General features: G+C 33.7%; 2 protein-coding genes across 2 annotated transcripts in view; both read left to right on the top strand.

Annotated features, from left to right (window-relative positions):
* Positions 1–22,732, top strand: part of LOC128985428 (uncharacterized) — a 433,133-nt gene that overhangs the window by 286,191 nt on the left and 124,210 nt on the right. The window lies entirely within an intron of this gene.
* LOC128985426 (neuroendocrine protein 7B2) overlaps positions 4,839–22,732 on the top strand; it is a 33,626-nt gene continuing 15,732 nt past the window's right edge. The window contains exon 1 of the mRNA XM_054404904.1: positions 4,839–4,935. The gene's annotated coding sequence lies outside the window, so the exon portion shown is untranslated. The remainder of the gene's footprint in view (positions 4,936–22,732) is intronic.

The raw sequence follows: 22,732 nt of genomic DNA, 5'->3' as shown, positions 1-22,732 counted from the left end.
AATTTCAATCAGGCAAATAACATAATTGTTATGTCAACTTAAAAAAGCAGAGCCTACAGCGTTTCATTTACATACGATGCATACACTAATCAAATAAATAATTACTAATCTATCTCCAATACTAGACATCTGTTAAGTTTGCTTTTCGATGATTTTTCAATCACTTCAAACTGGTTTATTATTTTCCCAGCTTGTATGCAAATCTATATATTAATAGGCAAGCATGTTTGTTGAACACTTTTTTTCTCAGCTCGTGTGGATTGCAGGAAAAATATACGCATACTGATAGAAAGACATTTGCCTTTAGATTCGCAGAACCCCTTTATAAATTAAAACAGGCTCAAAACTATATTTTTTCAGCACATTTCACCTTCGTACTGTACTGGCTCACCCCTTGCTTTGCTGGATACGTTCCAAGCACGGACGGTCAGTCTATGTGCAAATGCAAGGTTACTCCGTTCAAACAGCCGTGGCACCTGAGGTATTAGGAGGCCCCAAGGGGTTCCATGGGGTCTCCTAATCCGTCAGGTGCCACGGCTGTTTGAACGGAGTTTTTTTTCTATAAAAGAGACCGCCAACCTCTTTAAAAATAATAAAAAATAAAAAAGCACGAAAAATGAATTTAATTTTTTTTATTGGCATGAGCCTTATGGGTTGCTATGCTGTCAAAGAAATAACAACGAAATATAAACAGAAAATGAAAACATATGGAATAAATTCCAATCAATTTTTTTACAGCGTATGGTAAAAATAGAGAAAGAGAAGTTTGCACAATATATATTTCGGTCGAGTTTTCAACCACGGGACGTATTTATAAATCAAAGGTATTTCTACTTCAATATGCTTTATTTCAAATTTACATTTTACGGGTATTTACAAGATAAGTGTTAGAGAATCAATAGAGATTTCATGATTTTCAATTATAGATTATCGGTGAAGGGTCGCATGACTATTTAATTATAATTTACTTAAATGACGATTGCAAGTTTCCTTACGGTTATCTTGCCACTCTGAAGTGTGTATGAATTTAATATGAAATTCAAGTACCACCAATTTTTCAAACCCCCATAGCAGCAAACCTGCCATTGGAAAAAAACGAGTTGCATTATCGAGCTTTTTTTCACACAGGCCCACGACAGACGATACATTAATACATTTAGTTAGTTATGACATTGAATAACGAAAACAAATTATGGATCAGAATAATTACAGACCCTCAGTATTTCCTTGTAAATATGGCGAGTGTAGTTGCCTGTATGTAGTCGGCATCTTTTGGCTTTAACAAGAACTTCTAGTTCTCAACTCTGCCACTAGAATGCAGAGGCTTCCAATGCAGACAGAATGGGGAAACAATATTTTTTTTAACTACAATCATTGACTATCATACTTGGGAATAACGAATAGAAATTCTATCGAATAGCACTAGTCATTAGTTTTTTTGGCTAACTTCTATTTTATTAGTTTGTTTTTAAATTAACTAACTAATAACTTCTATCAGTTAATTTTTACGGGACTAACTAATAACTTCTAACTAGTTAGAATTTTCAACTAACTTTTCCAATTATGCGGAAGCATCTCAAATACTGGTTATTTATTTCACGTGATCAGTGAGGGTTGCGTGTGGCCGTGAGAGGTCAGTGCCCTTGTAGACAAACAACGCGGGGGGTGGGGAAAGAGAAAGTCAAAGTCCAGTTGCTTTGGAATGCAGTGGGCCTGTGGAAGGGTAGTGACGGCCATTATCAACACCCCAAGCACTGATGGGTGGGAAGGGGAAATGTTTGTTTGGTGATTGATATATCATCTCAAGTGTCAAAACATTGTCTTTAGTTGATGTTCATTATCTGACAAGTTTTATGTCATTTGTTTATGTTGTAGTAATGTAAAATGTGACAATGTTTGATTAAACCACAAGTACCAGGGGACCGATCTTGCTCGAGGTGTTTGATTTGTTCAAGAGGTAAAAAATAGAGCTTACAAGCCTACAAATATTTTCAGTCTTACTACGATTAATTAAGTAGTAAAGTCAATTCGTTTTTGTTAGACATCCACTTATCCTCAATTTAGTCTACAAAACTATTTAATTTGGACGATCAATCTATAAAATGTCCACAATAAGCTTCAATCCATATAAAACCCATGATACATTAAGTCACTGGGATCGTGGAACGTTGCAACTATAATTACGGGATGGTGTAATAACGCATCAATTCGTGCGGTGCATAGTCAAAAAATACAAATCTCCTTGGCCTTTCCTTTAGATTTTTAGTTCAATGTCAGTGTATATTGTTTTGCAGTAAAACACTTAATGTTTTTGAACAGTCGTAATTATCCCTATGGTTAGTAAGACATCATACAATGCAAATGTATTATACAAGCAATTTTCAATAGCATTGAAATTGGAGGAAATCGTAGGAGCCATTTTTTAAATCATATCTTGCGCAATCTTTACTCATATTATAGTATATATTAGTAACCAAGATGTGACATTAAAAAATACTTTAAAACAACTGCCCAACGAATAACTAATTTCTACTAAAACTAACTTTATTTTCTATCAGTTAGTTTTTCAACTAACTAATAACTTCTATCAGCTATTTTTTAAACTAACTAACTTATAACTTCTATCAGTTACTTTTTACGGGACTAACTTATAACTTCTAACTAGTTAGAATTTTTGACTAACTTTCCCAACTATGTGACTATATATATCTAATTTTAATTTATGTAATACTAGTAGAGTACCCGTCCTTAGTACGGGGTTGTCATACGTATAAAATGCTTATTACAGGTTATTCGACACGGTAAAAACATTTGGTTATTTTTTATTTATACGGCATGTGCATAGCACATATCTGCCATAGCCATAATGTTCTACCACTGCACCTAAACCATAGAAAAAAGTAAAGTTCTCATTGTGTACCACAGCTTTTTGTTGCTAGTTGGTTCAAATAAGTTGTTGTCATAAATGCAAAAAAATATTAGTGCTGAACTCTGTTGGTGAACCTTATGACTTTTTAATATCATAGAACCAACTTGTGGAGTTGAAATAGTTGACTAAATTATTTAATTCCTTTTAAATATGAATACTCATAAGGTTAACATGAGAAACTCCAGAGCCACTGGGGCGGGGCCCGAAAGGATTTTTGAGATAAGAATAATATGTCAATATGTTAATCGGGAATGTGAGCTACCATCATACCAAATTTCAACCCTGTCGGTTTAGTATTTTTCGCGTCACCTTTTGCCCGTGTGGTGAACTATATTTTTCGTCATATTGCATCATTAATTAACAAACAAAGCTAGATAACTAAATACTTGTTATGTAAAGATAACCTCTCAAAACTACTTCTCCAGCTTGTTTTCAATTCTGCCAATGCAGAATAGGTAGATAAGATTCGCAGAATAGAATAGATAATCAGCTGTTTTAGTGATTCATCATTTCGTCTATTACGTTTATGACAGTACATTCTACCATCGATAGGCCGAGCAATCGACAATAATAGACCTTACCTAATAAATCAATCGATAAATAATTTCGATCGATACGACAATCAAAATTCACAACTGTTTACAACAGCTGATTTTTACTCCCTAGAAAACTGCTACATTAGATCCGCAACGCATGCATTAAAAGCGGTTGTTTTTGCTGCAGTATCACGAAAAGACTTTACGCCACACTACACTATTTTGACTTCTTGAACTTTCCACTTGAACTTTCCACGCAAGGATTTAGTCCAGAAAAACTGTTTGCCGCCAGCTTAATCAAAATGGGGTTTCATTGCGTACTACTATACTGTAATGAGTTTTACCGGACACCAATCAGCTGATTACTGTATTTGGGTGGCAATGAGTGTGTATAAACAAAAACATAACCTCTCTTAGAGCTTATGTTACAACATAACTAAGATAAGGCAGTGCACTATACAAATAAAACTAGAACCCTAGATCTAAGGACTCCCGATGTAGCAAGTCTGATAATAAGAACTAAGCTAAGGCAGTGCACATTATACAAATAAAAAATAGAACCCTAGAACTAAGACTCTGAAAACCCCCTTAATTTTAACTTCGTAACTGTACAAACAGACGCATATAAAATAAAACCCTAGAACTAAGGACTCCCGATAGAGCAAGTCTAATACCAAGGACATAGATAGCTTTAAAGTGCACTAATTATGAAAACCCCTTAATTTTGACTACGAAACTGTACAAACAGACGCATACAACTAGTTGAACTAGTAGAACCCTACATCTAAGGACTCCCAATGTAACAAGTCTGATAGTGATATCAAGGACATAGCTGCGTCAGTGCTCCTACCACCCAAATTATGAAAAACCCTCTAATTTTAACTACACAAAACATAGAAACAGAGACATAGAACCCTATAACTAAGGAATCCCGATGTAGCAAGTCTGATATCAAGGACATAGTTACAGCAGTACACCTACCACCCTGTGAAAACCCATCTTTAATTTTAACAATTAAAATTATATAGACAGAAGCATACAAACTAATAGTTACAGCAGTACACCTACCCCCCTGTGAAAACCCATCTTTAATTTTAACAATTAAAATTATATAGACAGAAGCATACAAACTAGAACCCTATCACTAAGCACTCCTGATGTAGCATGTCTTATATCAAGGACATAGATAGCTACGGAAGTGCACAAATTTTGAAAACCTCTCTTTAATTTTAACTATATAAAACATAGTAACAAAAGCATACAAACTAGAACCCTAGAACTAAGGACCCCCGATGTAGCAAGTCTGATATCAAGAAAATAGCTACGCAGTGCACCTACCACCCAGGCCCGCCCATTCAGTGGTTGGCAACCCACTTATGAATGACTCCATGATCAATACTTGACGCAAGCCCAACTCAGTCCTACCGCCTCCATCTTGTATGGAGAGGTACGACTCGACGCTCTCCATATGTAAGTCAACATTTTTTATAAATACACACTAAATAGAGTAGACATGTTTATTTAACGTTCAAAAACTGTTTCAAAATGACGAATCTGTATCATAGTATAGAAACTAAATAAGAATTTCTCTCAAAATAGATTTAGGAGTGTATGTACTGGTTAGGTATTTGGGTTAAGTCCTGTACCTTCTTTGCCTATGGGCACGTGATGGTATTAGACAAGATTATGGGGTTTTCTATGGGGTTTGTTAAGAGGTTGTTATGGGGGTTGTTATGGTTGTCATGGGGTGGGTGTTGCGTCGGTGGGATACGCCTTGCCGAGGTCATACGCAGCGTTCTTGGTTAATGTTTATTGTTTACAATTAATTACTTAATAGATTTTAGTATTTGGGCTGGGTTGTTAACAAATAAATGGTTTAAGGTAAAATGACAAGAAATACATACCAAACATCACCAAGTACTGTGCTCATACCGAAGGGAAACACGCCTTAAAATTGTCAACAGTTGATCCATAAGGCTGAAGGGTGTATGTTTTAATGGGGAAACTTGTTGCCAGCTACAAGTAAGAAGAAAGTATGATTATTATTATTTCAGTTATTATATTCTTCATAATTTGGATTTTATTTACAATTGTCACTAACGTGATTATGTTACTTAATTACTATTACTAACTTTCAAGTTATCACAGCAATCCAATTTTTGTTATTTTGTCAAGTAAATTTAACATGTTTTGTAGGATCACACCTCCAGAATAGACTCGATCTTATCTAGAAAAGAAGGTAAAAATCTAGGTTCCTATCTAGATTTCTGTTAAAAATATATAACTACTTTAAATCACTTTTTGAATTCAGGATGAATACAATGGGGAAAATTTAATAAGGGACGCTAATTTGAAAACTTTAAAATTGCTCGGATTGTAAACTTGCAATTTTGTTTTTATTTATATAACCGGTAATATTACATACTCATTTTGGAGGTCTAAATAACCTTATGTTTTTAAGGGTAGGGAGAGTTAACTAATTTGTCATTGATAAAAGTTACTATATCCTTGTTATAAGTAATTGACTTGGATTTTTCTACTTTACTAGGTACTGTTAAACTTAAAACACTGACACTTGTTGCTTGTTTTCAAACTGAATTCAAAAAGAACCTATAACCTACACTGAATGCCCTACACCCTACACAATTTGTATTCAATACTATTTTCGTTTTATGACTTACACCCACATGTAATACATTAAAACACGCGTCTATGTGTGCAGACAAAAGCTGGCTTAAGGTTTTGCGATTTAGGCCCGAAGGGCCCAGAAAAATCGCATACAAACACAAACGTGTTTGTAAATTAATCTGTAATGGTAAATGTTTAAACTAAAATGAAGCAAACAACTTACTCTGCCTTATTTATTGATTGCTATTAAACTATTATTTATGTTACTTGGTTTTACGCCCAAACTACTTCAAGAACTTTGCTTCAAAAAACTCCTTCGGATGTTGGTTTAGTAATTAAATTATTGCAACCAAATGCTGGCCATATCTTGCTAGATCGTTTTGTTTTATTAGATAAACTCAAGTTTTATGAATGACAAAAATTAAAAGGTATATAAAATCACATTCTAAACATACCGAACATAATTAAAATTGCCATCAGTTAATCCATTAGGATGATGAATAATATTATTAGGGGTGTTTAAGGTATGGACGAACTGTTAGGACAGCAACTGACCCCTTTAAAGTCTACCTTTTCTTAGCCGTGACAAAAAACGCGTTAAGCTTTACCCAACTACTGTATGTAGTTTCAAAAGTGGTTAAATATACAACATTCTTGTCGGACGATTAATTTTTAATGGGTACAGATGGGCATCCACTAACAAATGCCTTTTTCGTCAACAGAAACCCGAGGATAATACATATTCAATTATTATCATTGATGATTGATCAATTCTTTGAGACGGCGACACACACTTAAGTGCGTAAGTATTTTATGTTAAACAAGAGGTTCTGCCCACGAATTCACGGGTTTGATTATACATTTCATTTAAAGGGCCCAAGTTCGAGAAATTATCATCAGAAGGAATGTTAAAAGCAGCGGGACCATCATACTTTACGTCCTGAAGTGGCCGAGGTGAGTAGGCATACGGTTGGACCTGAACTCGTCGCCTTCTTTCACGAAGTCCTATTACAGATCGGTGACAGCCTCTTGGACGACCAACACACATGTATTGTTCATCTCATGCATCGTCTTTTAAAACACCCTAAAGCACTTCACTTGTATCAATATAAGTAAACAAAAATGTAAATAAACAACTAATGTAAAATGCATGGAGCAGCTGTTGTTCACTAAATTAATCTAATAACGCGTTTAAGGCGTAGCCCTTTGGAAATCGGCCTCTGGGGCAGAGCCCTAAGAGAATTCGTTCAAACCAACAATTTTCGGCAAATCTACACACTCTGAGCTTCATTTTGATGTGCCTTATGCCTATCCAAATACTAATGGTGCATTAACCATTTACATAACATTTGATTGTATCACTTTAATAATATAATGTTTTATCTATGATAATAGATACGACTGCATTGAGTGTAAAATTGAGTGAAATGATTGGTGTAGCTTTGTTTCTGTCTAATATCATCTGTTTCACTAGGCGGGATAATTCATTGAAAGCCAATGCTCAAGAACAGCTGGGCCCATTTTCGAACCATCAAAAAGCAGTCTACTTTTCCTAGGATCGAACTGGTGCCCAGATTACTAGAACACAATGAATATTAGAACAGAAACTGTATTGATTATCAGCATAAACAAGTGACTTAACTGGCCCAGTAGTAAGCATGCTTTTATTGATATTTAAATGCAAATGTCAAAAAACGTCCTAACCAGCTGTTAATGCTATTAGTATAGTATTCGGGCCAATGACGTCAATTGTTTATGTTTAAGATCCACACCGTTTCTGTGGGAAACGGAGAACCGGCCACCTCTGGTCCTAATCCGCATTATAGAGGTTTGGTTAGGTTAGTTATGTTAAGTTAGATGATATAAATATAGCCCCTGGATTTACGACCAGTGACCGCGACCCCTACACTCCGTTTCTGTTCTAGTATTCGTGACGAACACCATTTTCTCCTAGTTAGTCAGCTGTACGTAAAATCGAAACGGCTTTTTCAGAGCCACTTTGGAAATTCGAATTCTGTTACTAAATAAACACAAGTACATTTAAGCTTTCGTTTTCAACTTAAAATATATCTGGTGGTTGAAGAACACATACATTTTTCAAATCCAGATAGTATTACTTTATTAACAAAGCTGGTGGCCAACCACAAGAATTGATTGTGGTATGTGAAACGAAAATATTTAAAATTTGAAACAGAAATGTGAAACCAGCAGTGTGGAAACATGGAGAACAATGAAATCAATTGAAGGTGAAATCGTGTTAGTGTCAACAATACGCCAACGCGTTTCGTTGGATTCTTGTCTATCAAGTTTTATGTTTTAAAAACGTTTTGTCCTGCCAGGTAAAATCACACCTACCAATGTTTTATATGAGTAGCTTTCAAAATCTTTTAGCATCGTACACATTTTGTTGTTGTTAAATAAATATCCCAAAATGTCAATCGAACTCAAGACATTGACATCAATACCATTGTGTTTTCAAAATTAGGGAGTTTTATACCCACAAAGAAAGAGAGACGTTTTTCACAATATTATTTCGTGGATTTCACACATAGTTTATATGGCCACACACTTATGGCCACACTTGTTAATCTTAGATTAGTTATGGCTATCTAAATTACTGTTTTTAGCGTTTTAGCTAAATTGTCTACTGTTTTTCTTGCATAAGCGAGCAGGAAAATACTTAACATCAAGCTTAATAATACTCAAAGAATCAGTTCAAAATTTACTATTCAACTTGTTGTTGTCAAAATCCCTCAGGTATCAAATAAGTTTACATTGCATACCAAAATTGTAAATACTGTTACTATGATAATTCCTTTACATTGTTTTATATTTATATGGTTACTGAAAGAGAATTAATAACTTTTACTAGGTAAAACTATGTAATTTGCTTTCAGTACAAATTTACTACACCTCTAAACTGAACATTAGACTATTAGGACTGCAATACAAGTAAACTTGTTGAGTCGATCACTCAAAGAGATTTACTAAGTTAGTTCAGTAACTTAATTTATGAGGTTTGGAATGGAACCTCTCTTCACTTTTAGCGAACTTCCATGAAGGGGAATAAGCTATTACCGTACTCGTGGTAAGATCTGGACCCGGGACTGATATACTTTTTTGTTCTGATTCCCAGGGGCTGAAAACCATCCTTCCAAATACATACATATGTGTGTGTGTCAGTTAGCAAGATAACTGGAGTTTAAATTGTATATCAATTTTTATGAAATTTGGGACAAATGTGTAGACCTACTTTTATTTTAAGAAGTTTGAAAACCAGCATGGGGGGCGGTTTTTATTGGCTCAGAAATGTTTTTTCCCATTTTTGACCCCTAACGCGATTTTGGGATTTCTTAACAAACCATTTTTTACGGAACATACAAATAGCATTGTTTAGGTGAAAATTCCAGTAAACTATCAATTTAAATAGCTCTCGAAAAATATATTCCCTTCTTATGGAGAATAAATAAGCGGTTATAGTTTGCTTAGTAAATTTATTTCATGCTAAAATATTGAAATCTCAATACAAAACCTGCGTTATTACCTACCCTATATCAAACCGAAGTACTCAATAAATTTAATGTTATTTAAATAGGTAATAGCCCTGACAATTTACAAAAAATATTTGATTGAAAATCCAACCAGGAATGTGGAAATGTGCAATTCTGTAAGTTTGCTGTGGCAGGGGTATTTTAATATTTCTACATAACTATACTACATATTTTGTTCTAAGATAATATCTCTGGACGGTTACTACCATTGTTGACCATTCCTTGTTTTCTAGAACTTGAGAAATCAGGAGCTATGACTCGTTTCCATCATTCACTACTTTCCCAATTCCAATTACCTCCATCAATTCCAATTACCTCCATCAATTCCAATTATCTCAATCAATTTCAATTATCTCCATCAATTCCAATTACCTCCCCGCCAGAGACAATTATTAACAACAGTATTTTTGTTCGGAATTATTCGCTAACTTAAAAAATACTTGTTGGATTTTTTTTTTAATCTTTAGAGAAGTCTTGGAACTTAATTTACCTCTTTCCTCCTCAAATCAAGTCCTGATTGTGACATATAATTTCAATTTAGTTTTCCACATGACCTCCCTCAGTTTTCAATTATATCAACTAACCCTGTTTTTAAATAAACAAGCTAAATGAGCGGACAAGAAAAAGAAAAAACGAGATCAGCAAACTGACACAAACCTTCTATCATCTTGTCAACAACCCTTATCACGGGCAAGGTGGGGATAACTGTGATATTTGGTGGGTAAAATCACTAGTCACAATAACTTTTGAACCGTAATTTTTTAAGCATTGGGGATAGTACCATATTGTAGGAAGTTGGAGTTAAAAAGGATACTGTTATATGTCAACTATGTCATAGTTGATATGACATAGGCCTACTTAATTAAAATTAAGTAACAGACTAAAGTCAATATTGATTTAGACGTTTTTGCAAAAATCTTATTTTTCCATTATTTCATGGTGTTTATGGGAAAATCACTTTTAAAATCAAAATTTCAAAAAAATGGAAAAATCGCCCGGAGATACCATGGTACCCACTACGTTTAGGTGTTCAGGGGAACCCAAAGCGGATATTTCCAACCAACACTCAAATTTAAAATTTTGACGAAACAATACATACTATACTATGTATAGGAGAAGAAAGTAAAAAAAATCACCAACAAAAACACTTAAAACACAATAAGTAAGAAAACAAAATAAGATAAGTTTTTACCCGAGGGTGGATTGGAATGTAGCAAAGAGGAATAAACAAGTTGAAGAAACATCTTGATAAAGTTTTCCCACCTAGCATCAAAGAGTTACAACTCCTGAAGGGAAGCACATAAAACCTTTATGGACTTCCTTTCGCCAGACTGGAGGGCTTTATAAGTCTCAAAGTGTTCTTGCGACTGTTCACTGTTCCAATACTCACTGTTTGACTGTCATGTATACTGTTACTCCGCAATCCAACATGTTTAGCAATTTTGATGTCACAAAGTAGGCCAGTTTATCAAAACATATCAACACCATAACACCCATGGCCTAAGATCTTATTTTGGGAAGAATTTGAAGTCATATGAAAAAAAATCTAAAACCGATTTTCCAGTATCGGGTTTCTTTCAGATTACTTTAAACTAGATAATCTTTCTGTTTCTATGACCATTGAAACTTTGAAGGTTTTAAGGGTTTTATAAAATGTTAGCTTTTATTAAAATTCTCTAAAGTATAAATAATTCAAATCATAATCATTATGATTGGCGACAGAAGTTAAGATTAATTTATCAACACATTTATCATAAATGTTGCCAATAACGTCTTAATCTGATTTAACTCTGGATATACAGAACTGTATAATCATAGCCTCCTCCAATACAAAAGCCGTGACGAAACGTATTTTGTGTTAACGAATCCCCTTCCACTGTTGATATTTTTTATTTTTAGCTAATTTCCCTATAGGGAAGTAGCAATTACCGTAGGTTTCATGGTAAGATTTGAGCCCGGGACCGAATTACTTCTCCATGTTGATGTCCCCAGAGGCCAAAAACACTATTCAAATGTTTACATATGTATGTATATATGTCCGTAAACGCGATACATTGAGACATTTTTGTTCAACTTTGATGAAATTTGGTTTGAAGGTGTAAGGCAAGAAAAAGTTAAATGAGTTTGTGAGCTAGCATGATCGGACGATGGGAACGGGGTTTTATGGGCTAAAAATTGGGTTTTCTCATTTTTGACCATCAAAACACAACATTTCCCAATTTCTCTGGACCAATTTTAAGAGCTTAAAAAGACAAATAATTTAGTATGAAATGTTTTAGCGTAGTTATTGGTTACAGAGAAAATTAAAAAAATATATATTTAAAATTCCCTTGTTATTCTTATGGAGAATATTGTAAAATGTTTTAGTTTGCTTGTTTATGGATGAATGTTGATCAAACTTGGCAAATGTATTTATTTTATACTAAGCTATTAATATTTTACTAAAAAATACACTTTATTAGCCTCCCTGTAGCAGCAAACTTAGGTACTCGTTTAACCTAAGGTTGTTTAAATAGATTTAATTGTATATCAATTCAGGCAAATGGCAATCCGCTTAGTCTGCAAGTTTGCTGTGGCGGGGGTATTTTTATCAAACGCACTTTACTTTTAAATATTCCGTGATGTGCATGATAAATAATGTTTAAAATATAGCTCCTGTCATAATTCCAAATGTGCTAAGGTAAATACATGATACCTATAGGTTTTAATTCTCAGTTTTATTGTATCATCATTACGTTGACTGATATTATTTATAAAAAAATCTGTTAACAATTAATTTACACTCTGATTACTTGTTTTAAGTGTATAGATTGATATATAATCAATTATATAGAACTCAAGTTACCACACCGTTCTAATTCTTGGAATAGTACATAGGCTATATCACTGCAATTAGTATTGCAAATAAAATTGCTTAAAACGCTAAAAATATTTTTTTCTAGTTCAGGATTAAACTTCAAAAAATGCTTTACCATTAAAAAATGTGCATAAATTCTTCCAAACGTGTAATGACTCAAAAACGAAGAAGAACATATATAGAGGGTTATTTCAAACGTAATAGTATATTTCGTACCTAGGGCCGAAAATGAGGTTTTGCCGGAAGTCGAGAACTTTAAAACGACCGAGAGCTGCAAAACCATTTCGGTCCGTGGTACGAACGCTATTTTTCAACACACTATACCACTATTCACCACAATAATAATGAACACTGTCAACACAAGTACAACTTTAAATTTGTGAAGAAATAATTTTAGGAATAAACAAAAATAATAATACACAGTTGCTAGGCAGCGGTGACAATAAAACAATTCTAATGCAATGCTATGAATACTGATTGTGTTTTTTCACCACACTATGATGTTTTTGGGTGTATTACATACGTTAATTGGTGGCTGAAAGTTACGTTTTGCTGGCCATGACAGCTGTAATCGTAATTTGGGGACCGAGCAGGTTTTTACAGGCCGGGGCCGCAAAATCAGCTGTCCGCTTACTTACTTAAAACATGAATGCATTTTAAATACACAATCAAAATCCATAGCATTGCAATAGAATTGTGTTATTGTCACCGTTGCCTAGCAACTATTTATTTTATTTTTGCTGATTCCTCAAAAATATTTCCTCACATAACCTTAAAGTTGTAGTTGTGTTGACTATCAGTGTGCATTATTATAGTGGTGAATAGTGGTAATAGGGTATAGTGTGGTGAAAAATAGCGTTCGTACCATGGACCGAAATGGTTTTGCAGCTCTCGATCGATTTAAGTTTTCGACTTCGTCTCGAACTTAAAAACTATCTCGAGCCGGCAAAACCTCATTTTCGGCCCTATTTACGAAATATACTATTAATATACATTCATGTTTTAAGAAAGTTAGCAGGCAGCTGATTTTGCGGCCCTAGGGATGTAATAACCTGCTCGGTCCCCAAATGACGATGACAGCTGGCATGGCCAGCAAAAACGTAACTTTCAGCCACCAATTAACGTATGTAAAACAGCTGAAAACATCACAGTGTGGTGAAAAATATGTATTCCTATCATTTCGAGTTGAAAACCAAACAAATTATAGCTGTAACATTAACAATAATCAACAAGTTCTTAAAATGTACTTTGTGGATAAATTTACAATCATAAATATTAAAATATAACATGTATAATCTGTATGTCACTTTCACAAGGTAATAAGACGAATCTTTAAAATCATGTAGCCTACTGTAGTAGCAATGTAAGATTGTATTAGAGTATGCACGTATAGTCAGAAGAAAAGTTATTCATTGCAGGATGGCAGCAAAACTCTCTAAATATCAAGAGAAAAAAGCTTGTGGTTTTATGAGTGTAGCTAAGGGAGTCTTTTGTGGGGTGAGGATTCGAGGGGGGTGGTGGTTGCGATGTAACATCTTACCTTGGGATTCAATTTTAGTTCATTCCTAAAGGAATTGTACTTTTAAAACTTTGTTAAGATTTCTCTTTCTGCAGAAATTTTACTGACAAACTACTAACTAGAAAAATGATGTCTGCAACAAAATTCCCCAGATTAGATTTAATTTTGCTTTCATCTTTATGTTAGAATTTAGAATGACGATAGATAAAAATATGTGTATTGATACAATCAAATGCCTCTACCCCTGTGCTTTCAAAATTTGCAGGTGGATTTCGGAAAGTAAATATTGATTTGTCTGCTTTGACGACCAAAGCCCTAGTGTTGACATTATAGTTTTTTTTTTATTTACTTGGTGGGTTTTTGTAATGTTATCATTTCTTTTTTTTCTGTAACTACATGTAGATGTTTGAAATTAAACCAAATTGTACATCCAGAGGAAAATTGATTTTATAATAATTGCTGGGGTGATGTGTAACTACCGTTGTTACAGGAGCTTAGTTAACCACGTTTTCTCTCCTTCTCACCACCTTAGTCAAAGGAGTAAAGCTGTTAATTTATTTATAGACAAAATAAAATGTTTATTTTTCTGTAACGGATTGCCAAAATGTTCATTTAAAGATCGTTGTAAAACTTAAGGAAAACTTTCTGTTATTTACTTCAAAGGGTTTCTGCATTCTGTTGAAATCCCCTGTTACTCTGATGTGCGTGCTTTCAAAGTGACCATTGTAAGCTTTTGAGAATTTCAATGGTCGGTTTCCATGGAAAATGTGAGGAAATTACAGTGTGTTATTTTCTTTGCTATTTTCTTTACCTAAAATAAAATTTTACTCTTTTATACAGTTAATTCAAACCATAAACAATAGTTTTTAACAACTATTTTCCTTAATAAAGTTGCTAAAATGGAGAAAAATCTACACAATTCCATACTTTTGTAGCGAAACTAATTTAGTAAAGCATTAGTTATTTTAAAATTATGTGGACTCAAATACACCACGAGTGTATGTAGCTAAAAATAAAGATTCAACTCAAGAGCACAAAGACAGACATAGTAAATGTAAAGCTCAAACCCAAACAGCTACCGTATTTTCATCAGTATATTCAGTAAAATTTAGAAAATATAAACTTTAGGTAAATTCTATCCTACAATAGTCCACATATTAAAATGGATTACGTAAATAAATATGTAAGTTTAAATCTCAAGACCATCTCGTTTAGGACTTAATAAATAATTAAGTGTCTATGTATATTCAAGTTTAGGAGGAAGTGGTTTAACTAAATTAACCAGTTGACTGTATAAGGAAATTAAATAAGTAAAAAAATCTTTCAGTATTTTTCAGGTTGTTGAATGCTATATTATTGACTGCTACGTGGTGTTGAGAGAGGAGAGGGGGAGAGGGGTTACCTTATAACAATATCAGGGTTATGAGGCACCTGTAGCCCTCATAATCAATATGTATAACGCCTTCTCCTGTGTGTATTTTAGTCCCTCCGATCCAACTGTACTTTCTGCTTTAACAGGGAATATTGTTTTCCCTCTATACTTGAACTGGGTATTTTTGTTACAAAGTTAAATCGGGACCTAAAGTTTCTTTGACATGTTATTTCTGTTGACCTTAGTAATAGAATGTTTCTTAATATTAATTTCCCCGACAAATATATTTTTTTATATTTTTTGAATATAAATATTTGGTTGTGTTGCTAGCCTAGTGGTTAGCGTCTCGGACTTTGATGCGGGAGGGACGAGTTCAATCCCCGGCACATCCACTAAACATTTCTCTCGTGAAATGCCACTGGCGTTGAAAAAAAAAAAAAATTAAGCTATACTAGGTGAAACCCGTCGAAATCGACGGTTACTTTCAAGGCTTACGCTAATTCTACTAACTGCGATAAATTGATTGAAATTATACATATTTTGAGAATTTAGTATTGTTTAAAGAGTAATAAGTGTAAAAACAATAATGATATTAATTGCGATATTTTCCAAATATGGTTGATAATTCAATGAATAAAATATTTCCCATACCGTACGTCATCGGAGCTATTATTAGTATGTTATCTGGTATCTCTTCCTTTTTAAGAACCTTTAAATAATATTAAAATCGTATTGGTGGATCTTTTGTAGTTAAAGACTTCCGTGATTTCACCAGTGTAATGCAGATTAATGTATGATTTTATTTGAAAAAAAGCAAAAATTGTAAGAGTAACTGTGATAAAAGGATTTTCCACTGATTTCGTAATAGAATGTTATATTGCCAAACATAACGTAATACAGAAGAAAATCAATTTTAAAATCAGAAAATAACATTGCAAATACCTCTTTTGGACAATTCAGTTGCTCCCAATAAATGTGTGTTGTTTAAAACACAATTTTAAAATTAACAGCTGTTTCATTAAATAGTAGTTTACGCAACGATTGCGTTAAGTAAGTCTTTACGACACGAGTCGAAAATTTAGGGCACGAGCCTTGGCGAGTGTCTTAAAAACTTCTACGAGTGTCGTAAAGACTAATAACGCGAGTTGCGTACACTACTTTACCTACGACCGTTTTTTAATTACTATCAATCTGGATTTAATTACTAACAATCACTAATGATAACTTTTTTAGAGAGGTTATGTTTTCGTGTATTGTCATTGCCACTGAAAGTGATGCAACGACTTGTTGTATAATCAGCTGATTTCCTGTAATTACGTGTTTGTTAAACTTCGTTAAATATTACATTGCTAGCAGCATTCTTACCATAAATAATATTGTATCAGGTACAATTCGGCAAATATTTAATTTATTTTTGGACTTTCACCAACTTAATTAAGAATACGCGAGTATCAACATGAACAAGTCGGATCAACAATTAAATTGGTCAACTGATCAGCTGATCAGCTGATTAGTTGACGTTCGAAGCATTACAATTTTAATTCTTTTCTCTCAATACTTGAACCTCATTGGTCCGTTACCTGTGTGGATATGAGAAAACTATGCGGATATGAAATGAAACTATGCGGATATGAAAGTAAACAGCTGTAAAGTGAAACTTTTCAATTCTAAGAACTGGACTGAAATGGCTACTTTAAAAAACGGTCGTAGGTAAAAGTATTATCCACATGGCCAAGATGTAAACAAATCAGTGGAGGGATCTTTAAAGGCTTCTGGGGCAGAGCCCTAAGCGAATTTACTTCGTTTTTCTTTTGATAACTCATCTACAGACCAATACCTTTCTTTGGACACCTCTATCAAGTTTTTACGCCCAGCCGTTCTCTCAAATTAGTGGAGACAAAGTTTCCAATTAAATATTTTGATTCCCCCATGTTAATCTTATGGGAGAAAATCCAACTTTGATGGAAGATCCTGCCCGAACTAATAAAGATATCAAAAAACGAAAAACACTTTGCAAAACTACAGATCAGGGCCATTGTTTTGACATTTTTTTTTTAATCATAAAAATCGGTCAAAAAATGAGGGAGGAGTTCTGTTTACAAAAATCGGCTTAGCGTATTATATATATAGATAGATAGATTGTAAAACTCCGGTTTGCTTGCTCAATTCAAGCAGTGATATTATTGTATTGTATATAATAATAGTTGTTGTGAATAAAAATTCATTATGTAGAAAAGAGAGTACAATCTGTATTGAAATTTTGTTAAAGCTGGCTATGAATCATTGATTCAACAATTAATAATTGACCAGATAGAAGAAAATAACAGGTGACCTGTGTTGAGAGTCAGCTGGTTGTAGATAGCACAACTACATTAAAAAATTTGTTCTATTATTCCATTGACTTTTTTATACTATTGAAAAATCGGATTACTGGCTCAAACGATTAAAATTGGGCATATTTTGGTTCTTTTAACTCTCAATCAAAATGGTACTTCAACCCCTATTCTGTAAAAATTACGTTTAATCTATGGTAATTTTTGTGATTTTACCCATAAAATATCAGTTTCTCACACGGCTTACCCATGAGAAGGGTTGTTGACAAGTTGTATTGCTAATGGGATAAATGTTCATGTTGGCTGATACCGTTTATTATTCTATAAAACTAACAGATATAGCGATCATAGCTTACCTGGTAGAGGTAGATATATTCCAGATCAGCTTTGGTAACACACACAAAATGGTTTTGTGTGTGTTACCAAAGCTGATCTGGAATATATCAACTAGGTAGTAGATTTGTCATCCTTATGGAACAGCTGAAGCCAATTTTATTGTTTGTTCTGTACGTCCAACTGTAGAGGTTATGTTTTGTTTACAATTTGTTTCTTGTTATTTCAGTCATTTAAAACCTCATTTGATCATATAAAACGATTTAATCATAAAGAATAACTAGTCCCCTAGTTATATAACCAAATAGTAAAGCACAAATCATAAAAATAACCCTAAAATAATAGAAACAAATGTGGTCTACCCCAGCGATCGGTGTGGACGTACATGAACTAGACATGAAAAACAAGCTTCAAAATTTACAATGGGATGAGGAGTCTACGTAGAGCTGATCTCTATCTTTGCACATAAGCTAATAAAACTCATGTTCTTTTCATTACATTTATTTTGAAACCAATAAACCAGCTGATCAATATTAATATTAAATTATACTGATTCATTGTTCTAATGCTTACTAAATCTGCATTCAACTTACTATAACATACTATAATAAATAAAACTATGTAACATTTAATACTAGTTGGCTTTTTTCCTTAATTTCTAAAACTAGTAAAATGTGAATGAAATGTCTCCTTAGTCTTTCCCATATTATAGGATATAAGCTATTAGTTTTATATACCGTGGGTCTCATGGTAAGACCTGGCCCTGGGACCGATTTACTTTTTCGTTTTGAGGTCCCTACATTTATTCGAACGAGTTCGCAAACCAGCATGGTCGGACCATGGAAACGGGGGTTTGTGGGGGGTTTTATGGGGTATAAATGGGGTTTTCCCATTTTTGACTCAAAAAACAAAAGATTTCTTTTAAAACCATTTCGTAGATCATGAAAAAGAAATAATTAAGTACATTATAGCACTGTTGTATGCCTAACAGTTACGGAGAAAATTAAAATAGAGTGTAGTTTAAAATTCCAATGTTATTCTTATGGAGAAAATGAAAACTGTTGTAGTTTGTTTTTGGATATATATATACTAGTTAACCGCCCGTGCTCCGCCACGGGAATATTGTCAGCAATAAAAGAAATAATAATTAACAAATACTGTTTATCTTTGTATTTTATTTAGGGGTTGTTTAATTTTTACATGAAATAGAACTGATAGTTTGCCTGTATAAACTATTTTATGTTAATCAAACCGATATATTACTTTAACCAAATGAATGTTTTATATTAATTCGAGTTTAATTTGAAAAATAAATAGTATACGAACTGGGCAATGTTGATAACCTAATAAGCAGCTATTTATGATATTTAGATAATTTGCTCAAGTATATTCCTATATTCGTCGTTTTTTTTCATTACATTTGTTGTATGGAATAAAGATAGTCACTTAGCCTACATGTAAATCACGCATCAGCAGTTGGTCGCATTTCACGAATCTTTGACCCATACTGTGAGTAAAAGCTGTGTTTACGTCGTATATATAAAGTTGGGCATACTTTGTTCAATGTTAGAGGGTATTAGCGGTCCAATTTGATGGAAAAGGAGTCGTGGATTTTAAAACTATGTAGACTACCACTACCAGAAAGATGTTGATTCAAGCGAGACTTAGAACTGGCTATTTCAAATGCAGATTTGTATTATATTTTACTCAAATAGTTTTTTGTCTCTTTTGACCCTTAATACTTTTTTTATAGTCGCTGTTGATAAGATTTTCCATAAACTCAAAATGTTGATAAGGAGTTCATTTTACCTTCCCCTTGTGACAACATAAGGAAAAAATATTTGTGTCCCAGTTAGCCTGTTCTGACTCAAAATTCATAGATTTGCAGTACTGACAAATCCAATCTAACGACCCCAATTAAAATAAAATTGGTATTTTTTAGAAGGGACTTCCAGAGCACAATTAACACCACCACTGTTCTTTACCTTTTTAGTTCGATGGTTCTCTACATGTTTTTATCGTTCTGTATGTCTCTTTACGCCCGGTTAATCATCACCTTTTCTTTTTCTTTTTGTACTTTTCACATTATGGGGTTAATAATCAAGTTTTAGAACGCTATAATGACCCGAGTCAACATTGCCATTAAACATCCAAGTCAGATACTTCTTCGCCAGAACCGAATGGTAAGTCACAGTTTCTCAAGCAACTTCCCTGTGTAGGCCTACTCGAACAAATATAGTTAGGGTATAGTTCACTGATAAATTGTAGTTCCAAATATCCCAGCATACTCGCCATCTCGGGAAGGTAAAATTTGGACGCCGAACACTGATCTTGAGTAAGATTAATCACTTACGATAAAATGTTTGTATGTTTACCAATCATTAGGAATTATCTGTACAACTTGCAAGCGGATTTCCCTATGATTGTTCTGGTGGCTATAGAGAATAAATTATATTGATCAAAACAATACGTTTCCGTCCCCTACTATGGGTATTATTTCACATTCCATACTCAAACTCAATTACCACTTTCCTTCACATCACTTTGCAGGAAAACTAAAACATTTTTGTGTCCCAGTTAGTCTGTTCTGATTCGAAATTCGTAGATTTGAAGTAGTGACAAATCCAATCTAACGACCCCAATTCAAAAGAGTTGTTATTTTTTGTAGGGACTTCCAGAGCACATTTAACACCAACACTGCTCTTTACCTTCTTAGTTCGATGGCTCTCTACATTTTTTTTCGTTCAGTATGTCTCTTTACGCCCGGTTAATGGTTACCTTTTCTTTTTCTTTTTGTACTTTTCACACCCTGGGGTTAATGATAGTTTTATAACGCTATAATGACCCGAGTCAACATTGTCATTAAACATCAAGTCACATACTTCTTCGCTAGAACCGAATGGTAAGTCACAGTTTCTCAAGCAACTTCCCTGTGTACTTGAAAAAAAAATTACTGATATATTGTAGTTCCACGTATCCCAGCGTACTCGTCATCTCGAGAAGGTAAAGTTTGGTACCACTGAACGTCTAACACTGATCTTGAGTAAGATTCGTCACCTACTATAAAATGTTTGTATGTTTCCCACTCATTAGCAATTATATGTACAACTTGCAAGCGGATTTCCCCATGATTATTCTGGTGGCCGTAGAGAATAAATTATATTGATCAAAACAATAAGTTTCCGTTCCCTACTATGGGTATTATTTCACATTCCATACTCAAACTTAAACTCAACTACCACTTTCCTTCAGATCACTTTGCAGGAAAACTAAAACATTTCAAAAATAAGTTACCGTAACAAATACACTTTCCTTGATCAAAATCGTGTGTTTAAAACAGAAACTCCAAGTTTAATAACTGCATACTGAAAGTGAGGTTATAAAAATAATAACAAATGTCTGACAAACATTAAACAGCTGACGAATAATTTATAAACTGTGTATTATTCTTCAATAAGAATTGTAATGACTCTACCTTTAAAGGGCTGTAGGTCGTAGCCATTAGAAAAAACGTAAATTCTAAGGAAGTTCGGCAAATCTACACACTATCCCCTTTAATTTGAGACATAAATCTTGTAGATCGGTCCAGTAATTACTGAGAAAACAGTGTTACAACTGTGTATTAAATATATAGATACTAGCTGTTACCCACGGGCTGCCCGTTTGACTTCACAAGTATTAATAAAACTATTATAAGTTAAGCTGAAATAAACAAAACAGAATGCAGCATTACAAATAATCACACCAGATTTTAATTAGGTAATAAATTGAAAGAATAGCATACACATAAGAACAGCTGAGGTATTTTTAACATTAAGTATATGGAAAGTTCCCTTTGGAAAGCAATGATGGCCTTAAAGGGCAATTTATGAAAAAATTGATAATTTTGCGCAAGGTTTCTCGTCATGACAAACATTTTAAGTATATGGTTTATAGGGGTGTGACTTATAGTTTTCTCAAAAGTTCATGGATACTTTTGGCTTTATATATATATATATTGATACAATTTATTTATTTCATCCTATACTATTGTCGTATGGTCAAAAAACACGTTTTACCTTCCCCCTAGCAAAAAAACTAAGCACTCGTTAAAACTAATGATGTTACTTCAATTGGGAATAAATATGTCTTATTTATGGAAATATTTTTGTAAAAATTTAATCAGACAAGTTGAAATACGCTTAGACTGCAGGTTTGCTGCGGCGGAAGTACTTTTTATCAATTAAGATCACTACACGCATCCATATTGGTGTTAATCAACAAAGAATCATTTAATTGATCACAGTACGCCTACTCTGTACTCTAACTCGCTTCATTTCTCAAAGCCGTTTTTAAAATAGCAAATATAATTCTGTGGAATAACACTTCAAGAACTGGTAACTTATTTGTAATTGGTGGCAGGTAATTTGTGGATAAACTTAACTTTATCAATGAAGGAGTGTATTGATTATGTGCAAGGAATGTAGGCCAATGGGAGGGAAGGCAACAGGTGCCACCCTTCTCCCCCATACTGTACAAGGGGGGGGGGTGGATGCTGTATAGAGTTCCAGATGTGATAAATCAATCCTTTGTGGATTATTCTTTACTAGTTGCTTTACCCTTACTGGGGCGGGGATGCAAAAAAGGCTTGCTTCAAATCTTATGCTGAAATTACTTACCCAACATTGATTATAG

This window comes from Macrosteles quadrilineatus, unplaced genomic scaffold (assembly GCF_028750875.1).
Source record: "Macrosteles quadrilineatus isolate MER2022 unplaced genomic scaffold, UCM_ALF_1.0 Scaffold_2__2_contigs__length_208266976, whole genome shotgun sequence".
NCBI classification, from domain to species: domain Eukaryota; kingdom Metazoa; phylum Arthropoda; class Insecta; order Hemiptera; family Cicadellidae; genus Macrosteles; species Macrosteles quadrilineatus.
Note: the sequence above shows the minus strand (reverse complement) of the source record. Positions and strands in the feature narration are given on the sequence as shown.